Source organism: Opisthocomus hoazin, chromosome 7 (genome assembly GCF_030867145.1).
Source record: "Opisthocomus hoazin isolate bOpiHoa1 chromosome 7, bOpiHoa1.hap1, whole genome shotgun sequence".
In the NCBI taxonomy this organism is placed as follows: Eukaryota; Metazoa; Chordata; class Aves; order Opisthocomiformes; family Opisthocomidae; genus Opisthocomus; species Opisthocomus hoazin.
This window is the reverse complement of record NC_134420.1, coordinates 25,373,851-25,398,974: the sequence shown is the minus strand read 5'-3', so window position 1 is coordinate 25,398,974 and position 25,124 is coordinate 25,373,851. Positions and strand designations below refer to the sequence as shown.

The window sequence follows — 25,124 nt, the reverse complement described above, 5'->3', positions numbered from 1 at the left end:
TCCAAGCAACAGGTCTTCTACTCTGAAATGTTCTTCTATCCCAACAGGAAGCCTAGTGTACAAAAATTTCTCCTGATATTCAAATGTTCCCTTTATTAAATGAATCCCATTATTTCTACAAATAACCTGATTAATTTTAAATAATTAATGACTTTTCTTTTTATTATCTTTCAGGTCTCATAAACTCTTACTGTCTCTCCTGTGCTAGATTATACTTAGTTACCATTTTTTCTTCCCCATATTTTGACATATGTTTTGGTAGAGTTAAAAACAAAAAGTGCAATATATGGAGCATAGTCACTGATTGCCTTTCAAGTAAATGTTCTTTCATTAGTATGGCTTAGGATAAATAAATTGGTATATAAGGGGGCATTGATATCAATAGGTCGATGCACAGAGCTAAAATAGTAGTAACAAGGTGAAATTAAGAACAAGAAATTTCAGTATGAGTATCAAGAAAATAGAGCAAGATATATGTTCATATGCAGACAGAGTTGCTGGATACTCCATCATCCGAATCAGTTGACAATGCAGTGGAAGAATATTAAAGAATATGGTGTACAGAATAACTTCAGTGACAGAAGAAGATAGACTAAATGACACAAGGAGTAGGCCATTCAGGTTTCTTATTTATGCAATTCACTGCCTGAAAATGAATAATTATCGCATAGCAAAAGACTTCTAATCCAAAGATCATGTCTCTGTCTTAAATAACAATGATTTAGCATAACAGTTCTTAAGCAAAACTTTATCTCTTCGTCTTAAGTGATTAAAATATAATCAAAATTGCAATGTAAGCTTAATTTAGCTGTAATAATAATGGAAGAACCCAGATCTGGAATTGTAAGGAAAGACTATGAAAAAAGGATGTATTTGCCTTGGATTAAAATGGGATATAATATTACTGTAACAGTGACTCTAGGAGAGGTCACATCTTTTCAGACAAATGCCAGCAAAGGATGATATGATCTTATGGCTGCATATGACATATATCAGATTATATGACAAATTATAACATTACTCTTTACAGCAGCCTGCTACTAGTGATAGGATAAAATGTATCCTGTAGCCAGCTGGCATGTGCAACAAAGCCATATGAGTACATACTTTCAGTGTTTGTTCCTTTAGAGGATCAGGCACTAACTGAAAACTCATTTAGACCTTGCTTTTTTACTTTGTGACCCAGGTGCCTTCTTTCAGACAAAAAATATTGAAAGAGAAATAGTAATTTCAAAGATGTAAAAAAATTACCTGCATTCAGACAACCTCTTGTGCAAGCATGCGCGTGTGCGAGGCTTACAGTAGAAAATACCTCTGTTAGGACTGTTTTAGATTGGCGAGGGAGTATGTTGTATTAGCAATGAAATACTTTTTGTCATAGAGTGAAATACACATGTGTTTTCTTTGGTAAGAAGGGATAGGAGTAATCCATGTATAAGTAACCAGATAATGCAAGAAAATCTGTTAATTTTTATTGGTGAAATGAAGTTTATAAGTTCAGACCTCAAATATTATCTACACCATTAGGTTTAAGGAAATTCACCCAATTTTAGAATCAAAAATGAGGAAGACGAAGGCCCAAGCCAGGTGAGTGGAGAAAAGCCAAAAAATGTGTAAAATATGATCATGATATTATGACTAGCCACAGATTTAAGAAGTGCTCAAAATTGGTCAGTGAAGCAAGCCAAAATATCATCATCTTTTCCAGAACTCTCAGTAGGACTAATTTCACATTAGCCTTTACTATTCAGCAAATGCGTAGCATGGAAAAGTTTACCTTTTTAAGATGAACTGATCTGAAAAGCTTTTGTTGACCATCACTCTGTATGTCAGAACGAAAATTTTCCTAAAGTCTGTTTGGCAGACAGCAGCTTGCAGTGCTCTCAAGAGCTGTGGTGTTGTATGATGTCTGTAAGAAGTGAGGCAGTATCATTAACCTTTCCTAAATTCCCTTGGCAGAAACAGGTGCATTATGTTTCACAAGAAGAACTTCTGTCATGTCCAACAAATATTTGTATTTATATTAAACTAGACAAGTCTGAAGATCTTTCATCACCCCATGTTACTTAGCCAATGAAGACTATTTTCCTCAGACACACTGCCCAAGAAAGGACCTATAGTGATAAAGACATGATTGAATCCTAAAGGTTCTTTATTTACTGTGTTTGTTTATGCTGTTTCCAGTCATGGCAGTTCACAAAGCAGTAGGTTCATAGAGGCTCCGGTAAACCCCTCCAGTCCACTTAAAGAAGAATGGCAGTTTATCCAAGGCACTAACTCGTGCATTTCCATGCGTCTCCCCAGTGATCCTGTTCCTTCACAAATGCTGTTGCTATTTAAACCACCTATTGCTTTTAACAAGGCAAAGTTCCTAGGGAGAGGTAATATTTCACTGCATTTACAAAGGTATTTGGGGAAGGAGGGGAAAAAAGAAAGGCAAATACACCCTTTTCCAGGTTTATAACAGTTATACCTGTCATAGCTATTTCCAAGACGGAGCACATAATCACTTGGAACAACAAAAGAAAAATTATGATAGATACTACATTCTGCAAGACTTTCCCAAACTGCAAAAAGCCAAGCAGCCTCTGTCCCTGACAGGTGCTCTCAGGGTTAGGAGCCCTTGTCCTAGCTGAGACAAGCCCTTAGCAAAAGTTCAGCACTATACTGTCATTTCAGGGTTCAACAGGTGAGCCTGTTCTTGAAACACTTCCAGTGACAATATCAGCTGGTGCTTCTTTCACTGTGAGCTGAGTCAAGTACGGTAAATCATCCTCAGAGCCTGATTTCTCAGGGCATAATCAGTTTCTTTTGTATTACTAGTTTTGTTTCAGAAAAGTTGAAACCTGTAAGGACTTTGTAAGCCTCTTTGTACATTACTGACTTTCCCAGCAAGGTATTTTGATCAAATTTACTGGATTAAAGTTAAATAAACTCGTTTTACAGACACTATATGTGATAATGTTGGTTTCATGTAAATTATATAGCTAGCTTAAACCCTAACACTCCTCTATGTGACACTATGTTTCCAGATTTTTTAGTAGTAGTAGTTTGTGTGATACTAATGGTATATACACTTGAACAACTTAAATGAAAGATAAATTAAATACTTCTATCCTCTTTCCTTGCTAATCTTAACCCCTTAGCTGAGAGTGCTGACTGTTTTGTCTTGAATATGCTCTGTAAATTCATTATACGCATGTATGATATCATAGGAAAATGGTTTCATTATTTCAATATTTGCTGTCATTTGGCTCTGAAAAGTTTCTCTTCGTTTTCTTGGAAAATAAGTCTAAGATGTTAGTCTATTTGCAGTGCTTTTCTATCTTAGTTTTAAGATGGAATGGAAAATGGCTTGCATCTATTGCAGGAATCAAAACTACAGCAGTTAAAACTTTTGTGTCTTATGAAAGCAGATTAATTTCAGATGAGTTTATTGTGAATGCAAAGCCACATAGAAAAAAAGAAAAAGATTGTACAATCGACAGTTGAAATGTTGGTGAGGCACTAATCAACACATGATCTTTTCTACCCTCAAGCATTCATAGTACTGTCATGGGTGTTAACAGGATGCTTTGTTCACTCATTAGGGAAAAATAAATCCATAGAGCATTAGCAGTCATTATCCCATATTAGTCCAAAAAGAATAGTAACAGAAACTAAAACTGCCTTATGCTTTTCTTTTCGCCCTCAGTGATGTACAGTCTTTGGTAGTAAACACAAGTAATCCAGGGCAACCATGCATAACCTAATTCAGAATACTAGGTTGTATGTGAGTGTGCTCGTTTTTCTGATGAGATGTACTTTGGTTTAATGATCCTGTTCTATGATCCCACACTTGTCAGGATTTCTGCAAAAATGGTCCGTTAGTTTTCATATCAAATATGCATTGTTTAATTTTGGGAAAGTCTCCTTTGTTATGGCCAATAAGGTAATCCCAGTATTTTAAAGACAGCTTCTGTCTGTTATAAGAAGCAGTTGCTGCCTTCGTTAATGTGTGAGAAATTTATATCCACAGAACTAAAACACATGACTTTGGATGCCTAGAGAATGAAGGCTAGAACTGATTTCATTACCAACAGATGAGGTTCAGAGACCCCTTAAAACACATACAGTGTATATTAATACTGGGGATGATTAAATGAGGCTATAAAGAAAAAATTATTCTTGCATAAGAAAAAAATACATCATAGAAGCAGAAATTATGGTCATTCAAGACTTTAGAAATTATGAACATTTCATCATTTTCAACTTCGGCCTTGCCTCTAACAGAATCCTGATGCTGTCATGATTTTGAGATCCAGGCTGTTCACGGGTGAGTGGAATTTCTTACCCAGGAGTCTGGCTCAGAAGGCCTGTCTTTTTTGCTTCCTTTATAATATACTGGGGCAGGCAGGCAGACGGTGTAAGCGCTAAACAGAGGGTGGCCCATACAGACTTCTCAGTGGTTTTGCTCTGACCCACTGCTCTGTTCTGAGAATGCCTGTCAGAGGCCCAGAGCAGCCTGACTTGCCCAGGGACAGACATGATTGCACTTTGAAAAAAGGAGCAGCAAGGCTTTATTAATTTCTTAACTCTGTAATCTCTAAAAGCCTCTCTTCCGTGACTCCATCTTGTCTTCTGCTGTGCTTAGTCCAGTCAAAGTCTACTTCCTAGCAAAGGGCTGAGTGGGCACATTTGACATTTGGTTATTGGATGAGCTGTCTCCAGAATGGATATGCTAAAGAAGGCATCCAATTCCTGCTGATGCTTGTTTTCTCCTGGGAAGGAAATCTATTCAGAAAGGAATATTTTGATCCTTACCTTGCAGTTCTAGGTAAGTGGAATATTGTTGTGCACACAAGCTGAATAGAGGCTCAGGTGTGGTTCAAGTAACTAAATTTAATTCTATTATTATTGTATTGTTCTTACGCACCTTTTAAAGTAGAAGATGGGATAGATAGAACAGATACACAAGGTTATGAGCAGCTTGGTTCATTCTGAATGCATAATATGAATATTCATTAGAAATTATTTTTTTAAATAAACACACTATTTACAGAAATTAAAACAAACTTTGCAGGAGCTAACATACAGCTAAGAAAAATTAGTCTTATGTGTCTACTTGAGGAAAAGTTGTATTAAGTGTTTAAATGACATCACTTTGTTAAGTGACTTACCTGGCCAGTCATGACTTCCTTGAACATTGAATATTTGACTGTTTATAGATTTTTCCTAGTTAATTAATCAGATTAGTATTCAAAAATACATCTTTTAATTAACTTTCCATAATAGAAAACAAACCTTGTAAGATTTTTTCCTGGATTGAATTTGTCAAATATCATTCTTTGTTACAGTATAGTACTAGAATTCTTTTTTTCACCCACTTAAAAAGTAGGCTTTTAATCTCAGTTAATCGAGTCTACTCCAGCTACAGTCAGTATGATAGAAGAGCATTTCCATGGAGTGGCACAAGATAGAATAAGCTGTCTCTAGTTTGCTTGTTCCCTCCATTGACTGGAAGGGATCTAAATGATTAGTCTGCACGCTTTTCTACCTTTGAATTCCTTGTATTAAATGTAATTAATGCCAACTGAAGGGCTCAGATTTCTGTACAGTTACGCATGTTTTCACTCCTTTCCTGTTTTCTTTATTAAAGATTTTATACAGTGCTGCTTGATGCTCTACATTTGACTAGAAGGGTCTAGGCAAATTTAGCTAGAAAACTTGATTTCATGTCTTGGAAGCCCAGTCCTCAAAAGTTATTCTAATAGAGAGCAAGTGAGTTTTCCTATTGCATCTATACTGTGGGCTCAGGTTGCATACAGTCTTTTAATATTTGTTTAAAGCTTTTCCGCTACTAGATGAAAAGTCTCTTTTTGCTGTGAATGGTTAGAACAAATTGTCTTTCACAACGGGTATACATTCAACCCCTGTGGGAACAGAAGGGAAATCTTGCAGAACCCTGGGGGCATTGCACAAGATGTTAGTAAAATACTATTTAATTTACAGTCATAAAAATTGTGTGAAATAGCCTGACTTTCTGGCCAAATCAAAGTGAACATCAGGTATCAGGTTTAATGATTCTTGTGAGCATCATTCTGTGCTCATTAACACAAAATCAGATCATTAGTAAGAATTTCTGTGCTCCTTGCCCAGCCTCCTTTTCTTCTGTGAAAGGCACTTGTCTTTTCTCAGCAATCCATTGGACACTTAGAGGGGCTTCTTATGGGGAAATTAATAGAGTGAAATTAGGAAGTTGTCCTGGGAAATACTCCGTGAAGCATTGCACTCTGAATCCTTTCCAGCTAACGTGATAATTTTGCAACTTTAGAATGGCAAAGAACATGTGAGCCACAAGAATTTTGGAAAAGTCTTCAGCTGAACTGTTTAAGCTTACAGAGAAAGGTGATAAATGCGCTCTTGTTATGTGTATCACCCTGTTATAATTTATTGTTATGCTTTAAAAGATGATACCAGGTACGCTGTCCAAAAAACAAATACTTTCTGTAAGCAAAGAGAAAGAAAGAAACAAGCCAACCTTCTGCCAAGTCCAGGATGTAAAATGTATTCCTTTTGATTTTTGAAAAATAGAATTCCACTATAGAAACGAAATGGTCAACAGGAATGGTGATAACTAATTTAACATTTTACTCCTTATTTGTAAAAAAAAAAAAAAAGTGCTAACTTCATGGCCGATATCTGATAATTCAAAGAGACTAGGAATTCAACCTTTTTATATGACCATTTAATACTGAACAGCCTCTTTAAATTAAAAAATAATCTCCGTTGGTTTTTCTTCTGTGTTTTCTGTTTCAGCTACTCTTCCAGATCAAGTTTATGAGGTTTGCTACTAGTTAGTTAATGAGAACTTTTGTCTCAGTATTTAAAAACATGGGAATCACCAACCAGGAACATTTTCAGCATCTGCTTTTCACAGCCGATGTCTTCTGGTTCCATAAATTTCCCCAAAACTCCCTGTTGACCAGGTTTCACGCTGTGGTTTGCTTGTAAATTATGGAATATTCACACTCAGTGTGGGACTCTGGGGACTTGTATTTTTGTGCACATGCTCATATCCACTGCAAAGAAAAACCTCCATTGAGTCTAGTGATAAATCACCATACTACAACTATCAGGGCATTTAATTTACAACTCAAATCAATTGGGACTTGCTGATGCTAGACAGTAATACACTGTCAGTTCAAAAAAATGGATATTGCAGCTCAATGTGGGATGGGCTGTCAGTCAGGAGAGTGACAAAGAGACAATTTATGGCTTGTAAAAATCCAGCAGATAAATTGCAAGAAAAATGTGCTTTGACTTAAGCAGCATACTGTGTGGAATATGTTTTTGCTCAAAGAACTGGGTAAGGTGGGAGAAAATTACCTCTATTAGATTGAAATACTTTGCTTTCTCTACTATATGTTGGTTTAAAGGACTTGTTTAATGCTTGAGACAAATAAATGTAGTAAAATAAGATGTATAAAAATAAGATGGATATTTGTCTAATGTAGATCTGTGTCACTTCACTGAAGCTTGCCTGAGCTGTATGTATGGAAGGATGATAAGCGCAATGCAGTGGTTGCAGGGTGGATGGAATCCACACTGCAGGCTTCTGCTATGGTACTGATGTAGCGATGAGTTTGTAAGAAATAGGACACTTCTTAGTGTTAAAGAAACATGAAGAAGACAGGAGACACAGATCCCTACCTAGACAAAGGCCTAAGATCTCAAATGTCATAAGGCTGAAAGCGAGAACAGTCTCTCTGCAGTATATTCACAGCCTGTGTAAGCAAAGCAAAAATTGAATTGAGAAACCACTGGGGTCTATTTGAAAAATGTTGAATTAAAGGAAAAATTCTCTTATAATGTATCATAGAATCATTAAGGTTGGAAAAGACCTCTAAGATAATCAAGTCCAACCATCACCCCAACACCACCTTGCCTACTAAACCATATCCCAAAGTACCACATCTACACGTTTTTTTGAGCACTTCCAGGGATGGTGACTCAGCCACTTCCCTGGGCAGCCTATTCCAATGCCTGACCACTCTTTCAGTAAAGAAATTTTTCCTAATATCTAATCTAAACCTCCCCTGATACAACTTGAGGCCATTGCTTCTCATCCCATCACTAGTTAGTTGGGAGAAGAGACCAACACCTGCCTCCCTACAACCTTTCAGGTAGTTGTAGAGAGCCATAAGGTCCCCCCTCAGCCTCCTCTTCTCCAGACTAAACATCCACAGCTCCCTCAGCCGCTTCTCATAAGACTTGTTCTCTAGACCCTTCACCAGCCTCATTGCCCTTCTCTGGACACGCTCCAGCAACTCGATGTCCTTCTTGTACTGAGCGGCCCAAAAGTGAACACAGTACTCGAGGTGCATCCTCACCAGTGCCGAGTACAGGGGCATGATCACCTCCCTACTTTTGCTGGCCACACTATTTCTGATACAAGCCAGGATGCCGTTGGCCTCCTTGGCCACCTGGACACACTGCTGGCTCGTGTTCAGCTGGCTGTTGACTAACATCCCCAGATCCTTTTCCATCAGGCAGCTTTCCAGCCACTCTTCCCCAAGCCTGTAGCATTGCATAGGGTTGTTGTGACTCAAGTGCAGGACATGGCATTTGGCCTTGTTGAACCTCATACAGTTGGCCTCAGCCCATCGATCCAGCCTGTCCAGATCCCTCTTTAGAGAATTCCTACCTGTGAGCAGATCGACACTCCCACCAAGTTGGTTGGTAGTGTCTTCTGCAAACTTACTGAGGGAGCACTCAATGCCCTCATCTAGATCTTTGATAAAGTTGTTAAACAAGACAGGACCCAAAACTGAGCCCTGGGGGACACCACTTGTGACAAGCTGCCAGCTGTATTTAGCTCCATTCACCACCACTCTCTGCCCTCGGCCATTTAGCCAGTTCTTTGTCCAGCAAAGAGTGCACCCATCGAAACCATGGGCAGCTAGTTTCTCCAGGTGGATGCTGTGGGGAACAGTGTCAAATGCTTTACTAAAGTCCAGGTAGATGACATCTACAGCCTTTCCCTCATCCACCAGGCAGGTCACCTGGTCATAGAAGGAGATAAGGTTGGTCAAGCACGACCTGCCTTTCATGAACCTGTGCTGGCTGGGCCTGATCCCATGGTTGTCCTTCGCATGCCCAGTGCGCGCACTCAAGATGAACCACTCCATAATCTTGCCCGGCACTGAGGCCAGGCTGACAGGCATGTAGTTCCCGGGATCCTCCTTCCGGCCCTTCTTGTAGATGGGTGTTACACTGGCTATCCTCCAGTCATCTGGGACCTCCCCTGTTACTGCTGATAGATGATGGAGAGTGGCTTGACCAGCTCCTCCGCCAGTTCCCTCAGCACTCTTGGGTGGATCCCATCTGGCCCCATAGACTTGTAAGTGTCCAGGTGGCAGAGCAGGTCGTTAACTACTTGCTCCTGGATTATGGGAGGTTTATTCCGCTCTCCTTCCCTATCTTCCAGCACTGGGGGCTGACTACCCTGGGAATAACCAGTCTGACTATTAAAGACTGAGGCAAAGAAGGCTTTCAGTACCTTAGCCTTTTCCTTATCCTTGTTGGCAGTATTCCCCCCTGCATCGAATAAGGGATGGAGATTCTCCTTGGCCCTCTTTTCATTGTCAAAGTATTTGTAAAAACATTTTTTGTTGTCCCTTACAGCAGTGGTCAGCCTGAGTTCTAGCTGGGCTTTTGCCTTTCTAATTTCCTCTTTGGACACCCTAACGAGACCCCTGTACTGCTCTTGAGTCTGCTGCCCTTTCTGCCATAGGTGATAGACCCTCCTTTTTTGCCTGAGTCCCAGCAAGCGCTCCCTGTTCAGCCAGGCTGATTGTCTTCCCCGCCGGTTTGTCTTGCGGCACGTGGGGACAGCCTGCTCCTGTGCCTTTAAGACTTCCTCCCTGAAGAACGTTGAGCCTGCCTGGACCCCTTTGCCCTTCAGGACTCTCTCCCAGGGGACCCTCTCAACAAGTGTCCTGAGCAGGCCAAAGTCAGTCCTCTGAAAGTCCATGGTGGTGGTTTCGCTGGCCCCCCTCTTTACTGCACCACGAACCAAGAACTCTGTCGTTTCATGGTCACTAAGCCCAAGATGGCCTCTGACCACGACATCTCCCACCAGTCCTTCTCTGTTAGTAAACAGCAGGTCCAGCGAGGCACCTCCCCTGGTAGGCTCACTTACCAGCTGCGTCAGGAAGTTGTCTTCCACACACTCCAGGAAGCTTCTAGAGTGTTTCCTCTCTGCTGTGTTGTATTTCCAGGAGATGTCCAGTAAGTTAACGTACCCCATGAGAACAAGGGCTAGCGATTGTGAGACTTCTGCCAGCCTCTTGTAGAAAACTTCATCTACCTCTTCTTCCTGACTGGGTGGTCTATAGCAGACTCCCAGCAGGATGTCTGCCTTGTTGGCTTTCCCTCTCATCTTCACCCAAAAATAAGCATTTGACCTCATCATCACCATCATTGAGCTCTATACAGTCGAAGCAGCCCCTAAAATACAGCACCACCCCACCGCCTCTCTTTCCTCGCCTGTCCCTTCTGAAGAGCTTATAGCCATCCATCGCAGCACTCCAATCACGTGAGTCGTCCCACCACATTTCTGTGATGGCGACCAAGTTGTAGCTGTCCTGCTGTACAATGGCTTCTGGCTCCTGCTGTTTATTGCCCATGCTACGTGCATTGGTGTATGTATATTTTGCTTCCGCTGTACCTAACTTTTGACAACAACCATAAATAATTCTTTATCTGACTGGGGGTGGTGGGAGGTTGTGTTTGTTTTGGTTTTCATTTTGTGGGGCTTGGGGGGGGGTGGGGGTTGTTAGCCCTTGTGGAAGTGTAAAAATAGCTTGTAAAGAGTTGCAAGTTTTCTCCACATCAAAACTAGACAATCCTGAACAAATGGCTTCAGCCATTAAATTAGCATTTGCGTTTATTTTCATGATGTTTGCCACCTTTTCCCTCTCCATGAACAATTTTGAAAGAAAAGGATTGGCAAGTACATTCATGACAAGGTAAAAGGTTGAAAATATTAATGCATATGGCATGCAAATTATGAATTGTCACTCACTATAGTGAGTAGGAACCATTGTTTAACCTGATTTGCAGAAAAGTGAATTGCTGTAAGTAATCTACAAACAGGAAAAGGAGTCAAATTTGTCAAATCTCACCTAATCTGTGTATTTCTAAATAAAAAGCAATATAGATGGCTTGGAAAATGAGTAATTACAGATTATATATATAGAGAAATTTTATCTTACTTCTTGGAATATACATGATTCATATCCTAAACATATATTCTTCTGTGCTGTACACAGTGATGTTCTGGTCTATTGCATACTGTAATTAACATGCATTCTCTTTTTCAGATTGAATTCTACTGCCTCCAAAAGCTATTTGAATATGAAGTAATGCCTTACTACATTCTCCAAACAAAAGAGTATTAAAAAGCGTATCAGACAATTATTGCTTTATGTCCATTCACTGTAACTCAATCCTGACCCCTAGGGGTATTTAGTTTCTAAACCTGAATAGAAAGGTTGTCATTTTGTCCTCCTATCCTCTTAAGATTTGGCCATTCTGCTGAAGGTCTCAAGGCTGATGACAACAAAAATGAATATTTTTTATATGAATTATTTCTGATGCGACTGATGGTAATGAGAAGTCAACATATAGAAGTTAGAAGTGGCATAGAAATTAAATTAATTCCTTTAACCCAAGGATATTGCCATTATTTACACTCTGTGACATGGCAAACTATCTGGTTGCTATTCCTTCATAATCTTTGTGCAATGTTTTCCTCACAGAGGCCATAAATCCTAAAGATGTTTAGATTGTTATCCTAACTGCAAGTACCTAAGTGTCAAGAGATCAAGTCAATTCTTAGTAGTCTCACAGGGACTCAAAGCAAAGTGAAAAAACTTGTCATCTGACTTTTTCTAAGTTCAACAGACATTTTTCTATCATGAAATGGATTGTAATTGCTCGTATTCTTCAGTAATGGATAAAAAGATCTTTATTCTTCAAAGAGTTATACAGAAGTCATGATAAAGATGTAATCCTGAAGCTCTTGAGGTCCACTAATTCTGTGTTAAATCTTGTAACTGTTCTTTATGTATTTAGTATTACCTAAATTCAGAATTAAATTCTAATATGTGTTCTACCCAGTGGACAGTATTGTATTTCTAGTGAAGAAGATTCTTGCTGGAAAAATACCCTGCTGATGTCAGAATTTATATTTCTAAGTGTCTGCATTAATTTTCATTTTTAAAATATATGTTCAGTGTTCCATTGCAGAGAAAAAAAAATGCCCAAACATATTGAACAAATTGAAATTCATCACATATACCTGAGATCCCGAGTACGTTGTTTGACTCTTCTATTCTTTCTCCCCTTTTTGTTTTCTTATTCATCTAGATGAAGATTTCTACAAGATGTGATGGAATATAGTCATTAAGAGTTAAGGTTTGAAAAAATCCAGCTTTGTATCAATACTCATACTTTCTATCGTGAAATTACTTTTTCGACCTCATTTAATGATAGAGACTTAGCAACCATAAGTTACTTTTATTTTCTTTTTAGCTTCACTTCCGATAGATGTATGTGTAAGAGAGGAACCTGGGCAGAGAGGAACCTGATGAGGTTCAACAAAGGCAAATGCAGGGTCCTGCACCTGGGGAGGAACAACCCCATGCACCAGTACAAGCTTGGGGTGGACCTGCTGGAGAGCAGCTCTGCGGAGAGGGACCTGGGCGTCCTGGTGGACGACAGGTTAACCATGAGCCAGCAGTGTGCCCTGGCTGCCAAGAAAGCCAATGGGATCCTGGGGTGCATCAAGAAGAGTGTGGCCAGCAGGACGAGGGAGGTTCTCCTTCCCCTCTACACTGCCCTAGTGAGGCCTCATCTGGAGTACTGTGTCCAGTTCTGGGCTCCCCAGTTCAAGAAAGATGAAGAGCTACTGGAGAGAGTCCAGCGGAGGGCTACAAGGATGATGAGGAGACTGGAACATCTCTCCTACGAGGAGAGGTTGAGGGAACTGGGCTTGTTCAGCCTGAAGAAGAGAAGGCTGCGAGGGGACCTAATAAATGCTTACAAATATCTGAAGGGTGGGTGTCAGGAGGATGGGGCCAAGCTCTTTTCAGTGGTGCCCAGTGACAGGACAAGGGGCAACGGGCACAAACTGAGGCACAGGAAGTTCCGTCTGAACATGAGGAAGAACTTCTTCCCTCTGAGGGTGACGGAGCCCTGGAACAGGCTGCCCAGGGAGGTTGTGGAGTCTCCTTCTCTGGAGATATTCAAGACCCACCTGGACAAGGTCCTGTGCAGCCTGCTGTAGGTGACCCTGCTTTGGCAGGAGGGTTGGACTAGATGACCCACAGAGGTCCCTTCCAACCCCTACTATTCTGTGATTCTGTGATTCTGTGAAGAGACTTCCTGAAAATTACAAAGGTGTTTTGCAACTTAGTATGCAGTAGTCTGCGGCTATTTATTGTGTAGTAGAATGCTACTGTAATAGAGTATGAAACTTGATAATTCATAGGTGAATTCTTAGAAGATGGGCTCACAGCTGTTTCTGTGCTGGAGATACATGTACACTGTAGTACATCTGTGTCTGTAGTCAGCAGTGACCTTTTAAGAATCAGCATTCCAAATCAGGACCTGAAACCCTTCCTAGGATTTATGAGTGTTTTTCCCAGCCTATGCAGAGTTTTATGCACAAGCTGGGCCTTTTCAACAATCAGCCAAGTGGGGCAGGTAGCCCAGGCTGATAGTAACAAGCTTATTAAGGGGTGTTATAAAGGGAGCATGAGGAGAGAGCGAGTGTAGGATATAGAGTGTAGGTTAGCTTAGTTGAGTTATTTTGCTTTGTAAGAAGCTTTCATAACTTTCTTAGCTCAATGACTGTTGGATGGCTTTGTTTTGTACGAATGTACCCAGGAGTATGTTCTTTGCCGCAGAAGCTGTACCAAGTGAGAGCAGGTAAACTGTTTGCTTGTAAAGCTTTTGGGAAGTGTATCATTTTTTTCAGTCTCTGCTATTAGCCATGTAGACAATCTATTGAACTTACTTTACTGAGTACTAGTAAAATATTTTCATCACTAGAATAGTAAGATAAAAGATAAAAATAATTATTGAATCAGCTCACTGTACATTTTACACAGGGTGAGATGTGGGAATGTGGAGTCAGAAAAGGCAAAAGCTTGAAGTTACAAAATAGAGACTCTGTGATGAAAATGGCCTAGGTAATGGTGCTTGGTTACTGCAAGCACAGATTCACAGTTGGGAGAGTGATGCACACTGTACTAAACTGGTGGGACTATTGGAGTATCATAGGCTGATGAATTGATGCAAGCTCTTGAAAATGATAAACTGTGACAGAATATAATGAAAGTTGAAAGGGTTGTTCCTTTGTTTGATAAAGCAAAGGTATATCTCCTGTCGATTGGTTGGCTTTTCTCCTGCTCATTTGGTCTACAGCAGGTATACAGTAACTTGCTCACGGTTGCATAGCAAAGGGACCCTGAATGTATTAGTGTTTAGTAGTAATGATAGTTTTGCTGAAATTGTTGCAACAGAAATCAGTCTTCTCGACTTTGCTTTTCCACCTCCCCTGGTTTTAGTGTATTTGCCAAGATTATGGCTTTCTCTTTGAGGAAAAATAGTCATTAGAAAATGACCTCACAGAGGTCTGTTATGCGTTGCCTATAAGCGATTAATGTGTAATGCTTCCCAAAGGACGAGAGTATGTACTCCAGTCATTCCCTTAGCTCTGTATACAGACAAATATTAACTGTACAGACCAATTAAAAATTACCTGGACATCTTTGAAGACTTCTGTTCCAAGTATCAAAGCATTTATATCTAACTTATGAAATGGAGGGCATTTGTAACTGATATTGTTGAATCATCAGCTGTTTCTGGAAACAAAAGGCTTTCCAGTCTCAGTGCGTAATGATGAATTTTAAAACAGACAAGTGCACTGATAATATTTATGACACTATCCTCTAGTGAGATTCTGTAATTTAAAAATTTGCATTATGGAGGCATTGTCTTTCTCCTTATTGTGTGGATACAACTTTCATTACATTTTTGGATTCTAAACAATTGGACTTTTAATAAACCTTCATGATATGGATGAGGCAGTCTCTGCTGTGAGCTTTCATCTCTTTAGCCTTCTACTGCTCAAAACCAGTGTATATCACAAGGCTTTATTTAAACTTTCAACTTGAAGACTTGATTGGCCTGTGGTTTTCTTTGCTTCCCTTCCATTGCCTTAAGTAAGATGACAAGTGTCTCAATGAGCTGAGTAGAACAGTATGTCTACAGTTCCTATCTACATCTGTTTAGAAGTCTTTTTACTTATGGAAATAACACTATTAAAAACTGTTAGGATCATTTTACAGAAGGGAAAAATACGTGTTTACTAGAAGTCTTTGCATAACACAAGAAAAATCAGAATAAAATATTTTAGCACCACTTATCTACCTGGTTATCAGTAATAGATTATTTCTCTGAATCAGCCATTAAATAAGCTACAAACTCTTTAGAGCATTTCAGCAATCTTTTCTAGAGGATATAGCAATACTTTCAGGTTGTAAGTTAAAAAAGAAAATTTTCTAGTAAAGTCAGAATAAGACAACACTAGGAGGTTTTTTGTCTGCTTCCAGTTAGCAGACTGTGCTAAATATCTTTATTACTTGAAAATTGCTTTTCAGTGAAATTAGCAGCATAATTTGAACTGAAGGAGAATACTGGTATAACTTGCTAATTACTGCAGTGCATTGTCATATCACCTTGAACATGACTTTAGCAAGAAAATAGAATTGCCTTCCTTTCTCCTCCGTCCATTGGGAATGAGCTTGATTAGCACTTGGAAACACAATCAATATTTAAGTCAGCTTGTTCGTCTATTTCATTGATTAGAATTTGAGCAGAAAAAGTTAAGGTGAAAAAATATTTGACAATGCATGTCTGGAACCTTCCTTATTTCAAAGTTGGTTGATACTACTGCTGCACAGAATCACTCAGGTTGGAAGGGACCTTTAAATGGTAGGATTGAAAGAGTGGGGATGAATGCCACAATACATTTCAATAAAATGGTGATGTAACTAACGAATAAGTAACAAAGGAGCTGCAAGTGTGCTCAAGTAAAAGCAGATCATCTCTTTTTGATTCATTGGTGTGTTTGTATATAAACTTGAAGGAAAATTCAAATCTTTGGTAGCAATAACACATTTTTGTCTTCAGTTCCAGTGTTTTATGACTGCACAGAAGGGAGTCCTGCTACCTGAGATTTAGAACAGTACAGAAAATATGCTGTAAATATGAATAGTAAATATAATTATTCTCCAATCAAAAAGGCACTTTTGTTATCTTATTCTATAACTATATCACTTCTGGAAAACCTCCTAAAATTGAGTCTAAACATCAAATCCAGGATTGAATCTGATGAAAGAACTCCCAAAGGAAATACTTTTTCAAGAGACTCACTCCTTTTAAATAAAAGGCAATATATCACTGTGAGGAGCAGATATCAAGATAGAACAATCAGGGAGATCACTAAATGGATTTTGTGGGCTCAGAACAACAATCTCCCCTTTCTGTGAGCCATTCAGCTTAAGATTGATGGATAATGGAAAACCACTGTGCTGGGTGCCTCTCTACAACCTAATTTTGGTTAAGGATTCTGCCTCAGTATTTTGTAATAGATTTATTTAGTTGTATTTTTTAAGTGTCAAACAAAATAGAATTTCTTACTGGGGTATACAAGTGTTACAAAATCAGAGTATGGGGACACTTCTGATCAGTGTTTTACTGGACAGCATGAGTGTTATCTGACAAATACCTACATAACCATGATGATTTTCTCTTCCTTGTCAGTGTTTATCTGCTCTATTTTTTCTATAACGGTTGACATTTTTTCTGCTTCTGTTACTTTAAATGAAAAATGTATAATAAGTTTGGAGACAAAGATGCAGGGTTTTTATTAGACCTATTCTCAGCCTTGTAAATCCTTTCTAGTGTTTATAATGCCCTTTTCCATAGACATTCTTGGAGAAGTAACTCAGTTTTGGCAGTGGGTAAACCTGCAAGTTGTTCTTTCAGATGCTGTCTTACGCTTTTATTGTTACTGGATTTAAATTGGATCCTAAAACAATTATTTAAGATGTAAGTATAGGTTTTAAAAATAGTAATATTTCCCTGTAAATATTACTAGACTAGAATGCTTGCACATCTAATAAATGTATTCCAAAATATCCAAAATTGATCTCCTGCTGCTGTAATTATGGCTTGTATTTGTTTTCTGTGGTCAGCATACATGAAAATTTACCCTTTCCAAACAAGGAAATACTAAACCATTCATAAAAGTAGCTTGACAAATGAGGGTAGAACTCTGGTCCATCAAGTTCACTCTTTTATCAGACAGCAGTAGCAAATCTCTAGAGATCTGAAAACCAAAATACTGTTCTTGTCAAACTGACTTCTATTTTGGGAATACATGGGTTTTCTTGAAACTTGGAGTAGTTGCTTTTCATTCTGAAGTGCAAATCTGAACCTTAGCGATCAGAAAGCTAAAGATTCAAAGTTATACAAAATTATAAATGTCAGTACACTTAAGTTGTGCTGCCTGTTTTATTCTTTATTCCTATGTCAGACAGAGCCTAGTTTTTAGTCCAAAGTGCCAAGTGCTTTTTTCATTGTGTACGTTGTTTGGTTTTCTCCTGTTTTTCTGATCAGTCTCATAGTTATGATCTGTGAAAACCTTAAACTCGTACTGAAATCTGTAACTGACAAGCCAAATCCATAGGATTCTTCTATACGTCCTAGCATGGAAAGAGCAATCTGTTTCTCTTAATGTTACAACTGTGTAAACTTAGAGGAGACTGAGTGATAAGAAAGAGTTGATTCCACGTGAGTGGAGGTATGAAGGCCAGAGAGCCTTAGGTGATGTACAGTAGGTTTATAACTTTAAAAACATGAGGAAGCTTGCTTGGGTTTCATTTGAATGGTATGTTATCTGGATCCCAGTTAGCTGTTTATTAAATGTGTTGACTGGTGTGTAAGGCTAGAGACATGGATGTTGAGTGCTGTAAATAAACCTCTTCAAATACAACACTTTACGGTTGAAGAATCAATCACGTATGATTGTGACTGGCATGTATAAAGAGAAAAGTAACAAAACTAGTTGTTACTTAGTGTCTTACTGTGGTAGGAACTGTTAAACAATATCGTGGGGATATATCTCCATAGATTAATGAAGACATAATATATCTTCTTAAGAGATGTTCTTAATATAATAATTTCAACATTAACATGAATTATAAAAACTGAAGTCCAATTCAATAGGAAAAATGGAAGTGTACTTTACAAATGAATTAATGTTTTCCTAGTATCTTTTTTAAATGTCCAAAAACATAATGGATTTTTTGTTTACTTTTTCTGAAACCTATAGGAAAAAGCATGCATATGAGAGAGGTGTTAAAATACAAATAGGAAAAAGCCTGTTTTGGCTACTCTATTCTTGTCTTTCAGTTCTTGATGCAGTAGCCAGCATGTTTCAGTGAAAATAGGCATTATACAATAATACAAAGTAACAAGACAGTTATAATTACATAGGATTTGAAAAGTCTCACATTTTCAGATGACAGGGATATAAAGGAAATGCTATTTGATGCTACATAGCATGATTTTATATTCAGGATAGATGAATAATTAATGCTGATGGAACAGCTAAAGCTGATATCTTTGACCACAACAGAAAGAAAATTCCTAATGCACATCCTAGAACCAAATTAGACTGAAGGATGTGCAATGTACTGACTTGCTCATCAAAATGTTCAGCATGTTACATTTTAATAGGAGCTGTCCAAGTTAGTTACTATGCAAGTTGTAGCCTCCCCTGGTGAATGAGCATCTGGTGAAGTCTGACATGCAGCAGTTGCAAAGAATTTATTAGCTGTAATTTTTAACTGATATCTACCGTACCTTTCTCTTCTGTAAAGTCCCAGAAATGCCTGGAGTGAAGGAAGATCAGCTAGCTGGATCTCTACACCACTGATGCTGACATGTGGTTATTGTTTTTTGAAAATTTTCTTAAATTCTAATAATATACATTGTCCAAATATCTCCAGTTGACCCATTGCTTACTAATTTTTCAGTTTAAAAGTGTTTTCCTAATGTGTAACTTAAGTCTTCTTCAACATTACTTTGAATTTTTGCTTTAATGCTATTTTGTAAATGTGGAGTATCATAGAATCATGAAATGGTTTCTGTTGGAAGGGACCTTAAAGATTATCTAGTTCCAACCCCCCTGCCATGGGCAGGGACACCTTCCACTAGACCAGGTTGCTTAAAGCCCCTTCCAGCCTGGCCTTGAATACTTCCAGGGAGGGGGCATCCACAGCTTCTCTGGGCAACCTGTTCCAGTCCCTCACCACCCTCGTAGTACAGAATTTTTCTTGTATCTAATGTAAACAGATGATTGCTGCCATAACAATCACCTTTCTATGTATGGGGAAACTTACTGCATGTACTTTTTGCTGCTTTTCCAACTTTTTTTTAATTTATTTATACCTTAGAGTGGTAGAAAAATTTGAGGATTGTATACACACTGAGACTTCATTAGGGCTGAGTAGGCAAAATAAATCCCTCAAGCATCTTAAACTTGACATATCCATGAACTAAAGTTACCTTTTCTCCTGGACAAAACCACTCATCACTTAAATTGGCATTGCAACACACTGAAATCTGGAGACTTCTTCAACAGTGTATATGATCAGATGGGTGTTTTGTATTTCTCTTTTAGAGTAGTCTTTCAATAGATACAGAATTCTACACTCTTACATTGCATTTTCCTTATAGACTATTTTATCAAGTCCATTTTGAATTCCCAGTATTTTTCTTGGAAGTGCTGAAGTTTTGTCAGCTGGATGACATTCACAGCTTTCTGTTCTATTGTGCAAAACCATTGAGAACACAAAAGAATTTGACTAGGGCAAAACTGTAATGGATCCCAGCTTTCCAGAGTTACCGACTACAGCTTGAATCTGGATTTCCAGCCTGCTGCAGTTGCAAATACCTTATTTCACCTAGCTATATTTCTCCCCTTCTCTTAGAAAAATGTCTTATGAGACAATGTCAAATATCAGATTGATTTGATGGGATTTGTCTTTGAGAAATCCTCTTCAGCTACTTTTTAGCTTAATTTCCTTAGGAAATTAGGCTTCTGCAATCACAGTCTGTGTCTAGTCTTCCTGATTAATAACTTCTTTCCAACTAAATTTGACATTGACCAGAGGGATGGAAGTCTCAAATATAATTAAATCCCTGTGCGCTGCAGGGAAGCAGGCAGCTAGGTAAACGAAAAGTGCCTTCTGTAAGATAAAGACTGAAGATTTGACTTATCCAGAAATACTGTTGAATCCATACAGGAAAGGCATTACTAATTCCCTGACCTTGGAGAAGTTTCAGTGAGTCCTAAACATATTACTAGACACCAGAGAATCTGCAGGGTGCTGTTCCAAATAAGAAACAAAGCCTGCTTTTGATACTTCACCATGTTTGAGTGAAGTACCTGGTGATTTGCTTTAGTATTTTTTCAAATGTGAAGGTTAGCTGATAGGTTTATAGTTTCAGATGTATCTTTTCCAAATTTTGTATATTACCATGCTCACTCTTCTTTCTCTTGAACCTTACCTTGCATGAGTTTTTGTGAAGAGCTGATAGTGGCTCCGACTGCTTCAGAAAGTTGACAATTCTAAGCATGTGTTTTGGCAAGCTGTACCAATATAAATATATATAGCTTATCTAAACATTCCTGAATTGTTCTTTCCCTATCTTAGCTTTCATTTTCTTCTCCTATAAAATTATTTTTTCTAACTATCTGGTTACTTTAATGACTTCTATGAAGACTAAAAATAAGGAAATTGTTCAGCTTGCTTCATATTGTTTGTTATATGCCCATAACCCAACATGGATGGAAAAAAATACTCTTCTGCATTCCTTTTCATTGCTTTTTCTCTCCTGTTCTTCACCCACATTGCAGCCCTTAGTCTTTGTACTTTTCCACTGATAGACAACCGTTGTTCCATTTGTTAGAGAATTTTTGACTTTCAGGCAAATAATGAACCTCCACAGACATACCTGTTCATCATGATACTATGGTGTATTTAATACAATCTCTTTTATCGACTGAAAGCTCTCCAGTATTCCTTTTACTGTTCATATTATATTCCTCTACTAAGCAGAGTTTGAGACGGAGGATGAAGAAGCAAGTAAGTTTTGATATTGTACGCAGGGAACCATAGGTATTCAAATCTTCTCCAGAGACATCTTTTGCGTATATAAATGTTCAAGCTTCTGCAAGGTTATGTGGATAGTCTGAATTTTGTTCTCCCCAGTTTATCAGGGTTTGTAACAGCAGCTATCTCAGGGATCAATAGAAAAATTTAAATAATTCTATGCTTGTACCTTAATATCCGACTGATTCATTTCAGAGCACCTATATACAAGAGAAAGAAATATCTTTTTGGCCAAAACAGTTGTTTTTTTTTTGTACAACAGCTACACCTCCTCAGATACTGTTTCTGTCATTACTTGCTATCTATAACAGAAGACAAAATGCACATATGAAAAAGGTATACTCACTTGTGTGTTATTGCTAATATTTTACCAAGCACAAAATTGCAGAAAAACCAAATTTACTTATTTTTGTGCTTTTCTGCTCAGTTTGGTTATGTCTAAAGAAAGTAGTCTGCACAGCAGAAGGGCAGATGGAGCTGGAAAATTACTCTGCAGAGCATGGCTAGTAGTGCAAGCTGCAGATCAGAATCACATGCTGTTAAATTGTCCCCAAGTCCCTTTCTTGCTTTATTTTAGTCTGCCAAAAGATACACAATTCAGGAAGAAGTTCTGGCATGTTGAATTAGCATGAGCAGAACAAAGCCTTTAATTTTGCCTAGCTGCTTAGCTGCTTTTGGTAAATATATTTCTTCCATACCACCAAAATACCTTCAGTTTTGCTCAGAAACATTCTTTACTGTATCGCACTTCTACTAATTATAGTGTAAGTATGACGGGGAAAAGGTAATTAACTTTTTCATAAAAGTTTGCAACATTAACTACACATAGAAATGTGTTCTAATAAACTGGCTCCAAGAGGCAATCAAAATATATTACCCAACTCATGTGTCTTCTTTTAATAGAGGAAAGCAACTGGAATTCAAGACTTTCTTGAGTGTTTTTGGAGCATGAATAACTTTTTTTTTCCTTGCCATTTTAGTTTGTATTTGTTATACATACTAATTCATAAGGTTGTTACTAAAGTTCCCCTTTAGATTGTAACATAGTGAGTGGATGGTCCTGTACTTAAAGGGACTTGGGTAAGGTAATTCTCTGCTTGTGTATTCATCATGGCATATGTAGCATGACCAATGTATCTCAGAAATGGTAGGGAAGTTTGAATGTCAGCTACAGTTCCATTTTACCACGGGTAACAACATCACACAATCCATTTCAGAACTGATAAAGCTCCTGAATGTAGATAATGGGGAGTCATTGCTCAGGAATGTGAGGAGTTTGCTCACCACAAGTCTGGAAAGTGTGGATTTGTGTGTCAGTTTTCCAAAGTGAAACATTGTAATTCAGATTGACAAGTATGTTCATTTAAGGCTTAGCTAAAGATACTCTTTTACTCTCCTGACAAGAAAATTGTATAATGTCTGCAAAATCAGCAGTTTTCTAGAACTTTTTCTTTCCCTTTAAAAAGGCAAATGTTCTCATGCATACTGTTGACAGCAAATTTCTTGGTGATCCTTCAGTTAATATTTTTATTGTCCTTACTTAATAGCTAACTAGAAAACTGAACATGGTAAAGTTAGATGTAACTATTAGAGTACATAATGGTATCTTCTTTTCTAATTATAGGCTCTAAGGCTATGTGCATTTGAATGTACAAATCAATTTCTAATATGTTATGGAATTATTCATTATCCAAAAATTCATTAACTGTAGTTATGTGGGGTTAAAATCGAATGTGCACACATCAGCCAGTAAACGGAACCCAAGAGCAGGCACAGCTGTTAAAGTTCTGTGCTTGGTAGCCTTTGCTACAACTTCTGAACTCAAACTTTGGGAAACGGGTCATCAGGTATATCATACTGCCCTTTTTTTACTTGTATTACAAGTATTATTCTACACTTGCAGGCATAATCTAAGGAACTACAGACAGAAGAATACTTTGGGCTATCAGACTTTCAGAAGTTGGTGAGTAGAACTTGTTATCTTCTTGGTTTTCCAGACATAGACTATGCATGAATGTTAGCTACATTTAGCTAGATCAGTTGCTGCTACGAAAGACTTACATGTTAAGTTTTCATGAAAAGAGACTTCATGGAAAAATGTTCAGAATTTCTATAAAGGTTTAAAAATCTTTACTGGATCTACTTGCTCTCTAAATGCAAAATTTACATTACTGAATCTCACAAAGAAATAGAAAGAAGTATGAATCAATGTTAAAACCCTAGCAGATCTGAGGCTCATCCCTCACAAAGAACTGCATAAAAATATATAAGGAAGTGAATGAATTTTTTCCTTTTACTGATAGAGGGATATAATTTCTTAACACTATTCACACTGAAAAGTGTTAAACTTTGCTTTTAGAGCAGCTTTATAAAATGATCTTTTTTGATTATTTACCAGTAATAATCTGCCAGACTAGCAATAATGAGATGTCCAAATGGATAACTAGGCTTCTGGCAAAATTATATTGCATTTGTACAAAAAATTCACCTACAATAGGATGTTTGTTTAGATAATCATCAGTAAAACTATTGTTTTCCATATACATAGAAAAAAATGAAATGTAGTTTTATTTGTATTTAATCCCATTTACTGAAGAATCGTAACTGGTTTTGGTTTTTCTTTCTTCCACCATGTGATCAATCGTGAGTACTTAAGCGAAAACATAACAAAACTTTGCTAATCTCATTCTTTCTCAGAGTTTAGTAAACAATCTACAAAGTTTAGTAATAAATCATTCTGAAACTACATTTAGCTGGAATAGTTGATATCTTTATTTACATAACTTTAGTTATATATGTATGTTTCTGTGCATGTATGTTAATATACTTGTGTAGATATATTACTTCATTTATAGATGCCGTATTAAGGTTAAGTCATATGACCAGACTGACAGGAATGTGTATTAGCAGGAATCATGTTGTTAGTAACATCTACTCTCCTCCTTTGAAAGTGGAGCTGCTCAGTGTCTGCCAGGTTTCAAGATGTAGTTGAGTGGTTAGGAAATACTATGGTTCAGCAAAAGTTGCTGTTACTTGGAGTTTAGTGTTGGATTTTTAAAACTAGCAGCTATTAATGGATTTAGTTCCAGAATCCCATGTCTTAAAATTTTACCGGGTAGCGAGGACATGAGACATAGTTTAGGCAGGACTAAAGGATGGAGAAGAATAAGTCCTTACACTCCAGTTTGAAAACCTGTCTATGGAGACTCTCTGCAGCCACATTAGCCAGTGTCTGCAAAGTCTAGCTGTACACAGTATATAAATTTTGAAGAGCTGAATAAGGAGTAATAGGCTACTTTACTGTCCAATGAATTATTTCTGTCTGTTGGACAAAGTGCTATCATTTCTTCAGGTCTGAATACCTTCCCTTTGTACTTGGAAAATAGTAAAGAGTGCAAAACAAATGCAGACTTTTTGTCTCAATACCCGAAGAGAGCTTTGAGAAGAGATGCTCTGTATCTGTTTCCTCCTGGATGATCTGCCACATTGTTCTAGATGTTTATGCAAGCTCCTAATTTATTAAACAAGGTCTTCCATGCTGTTTGATTGGAGAAGGGAATTACACAGTGAAATGCTGGAATTTATGAAACCAAAGGGAATAGTAGTTATAGATACTATCTGTCCTAAATTTTTTGTTCTATAGAGCCATTTGCGGGATATTTTTTCAGTATCTTTTTATACTTCTCTAATGAAACTCCAGAAGAAAATGACACAAACTACTGCATCAGTCCTCTAAAACTATCTGTAATCACATGTATTCATACAGCATTATGCTTGGGGGATTGTTATTTTGACAGTGTCTAAAGATTTTTAAAGTTGTGTCTG

The 25,124-nt window shown here is 37.9% G+C and overlaps 1 long non-coding RNA gene across 3 annotated transcripts in view; it reads left to right on the top strand.

Moving 5' to 3' along the window:
* LOC142361964 (uncharacterized) overlaps positions 1-25,124 on the top strand; it is a 251,588-nt gene that overhangs the window by 34,530 nt on the left and 191,934 nt on the right. For all 3 annotated transcript variants that reach the window (XR_012764551.1, XR_012764553.1, XR_012764552.1), the window contains exon 3: positions 23,203-23,262. This is a non-coding gene — a long non-coding RNA (uncharacterized LOC142361964). The remainder of the gene's footprint in view (positions 1-23,202; positions 23,263-25,124) is intronic.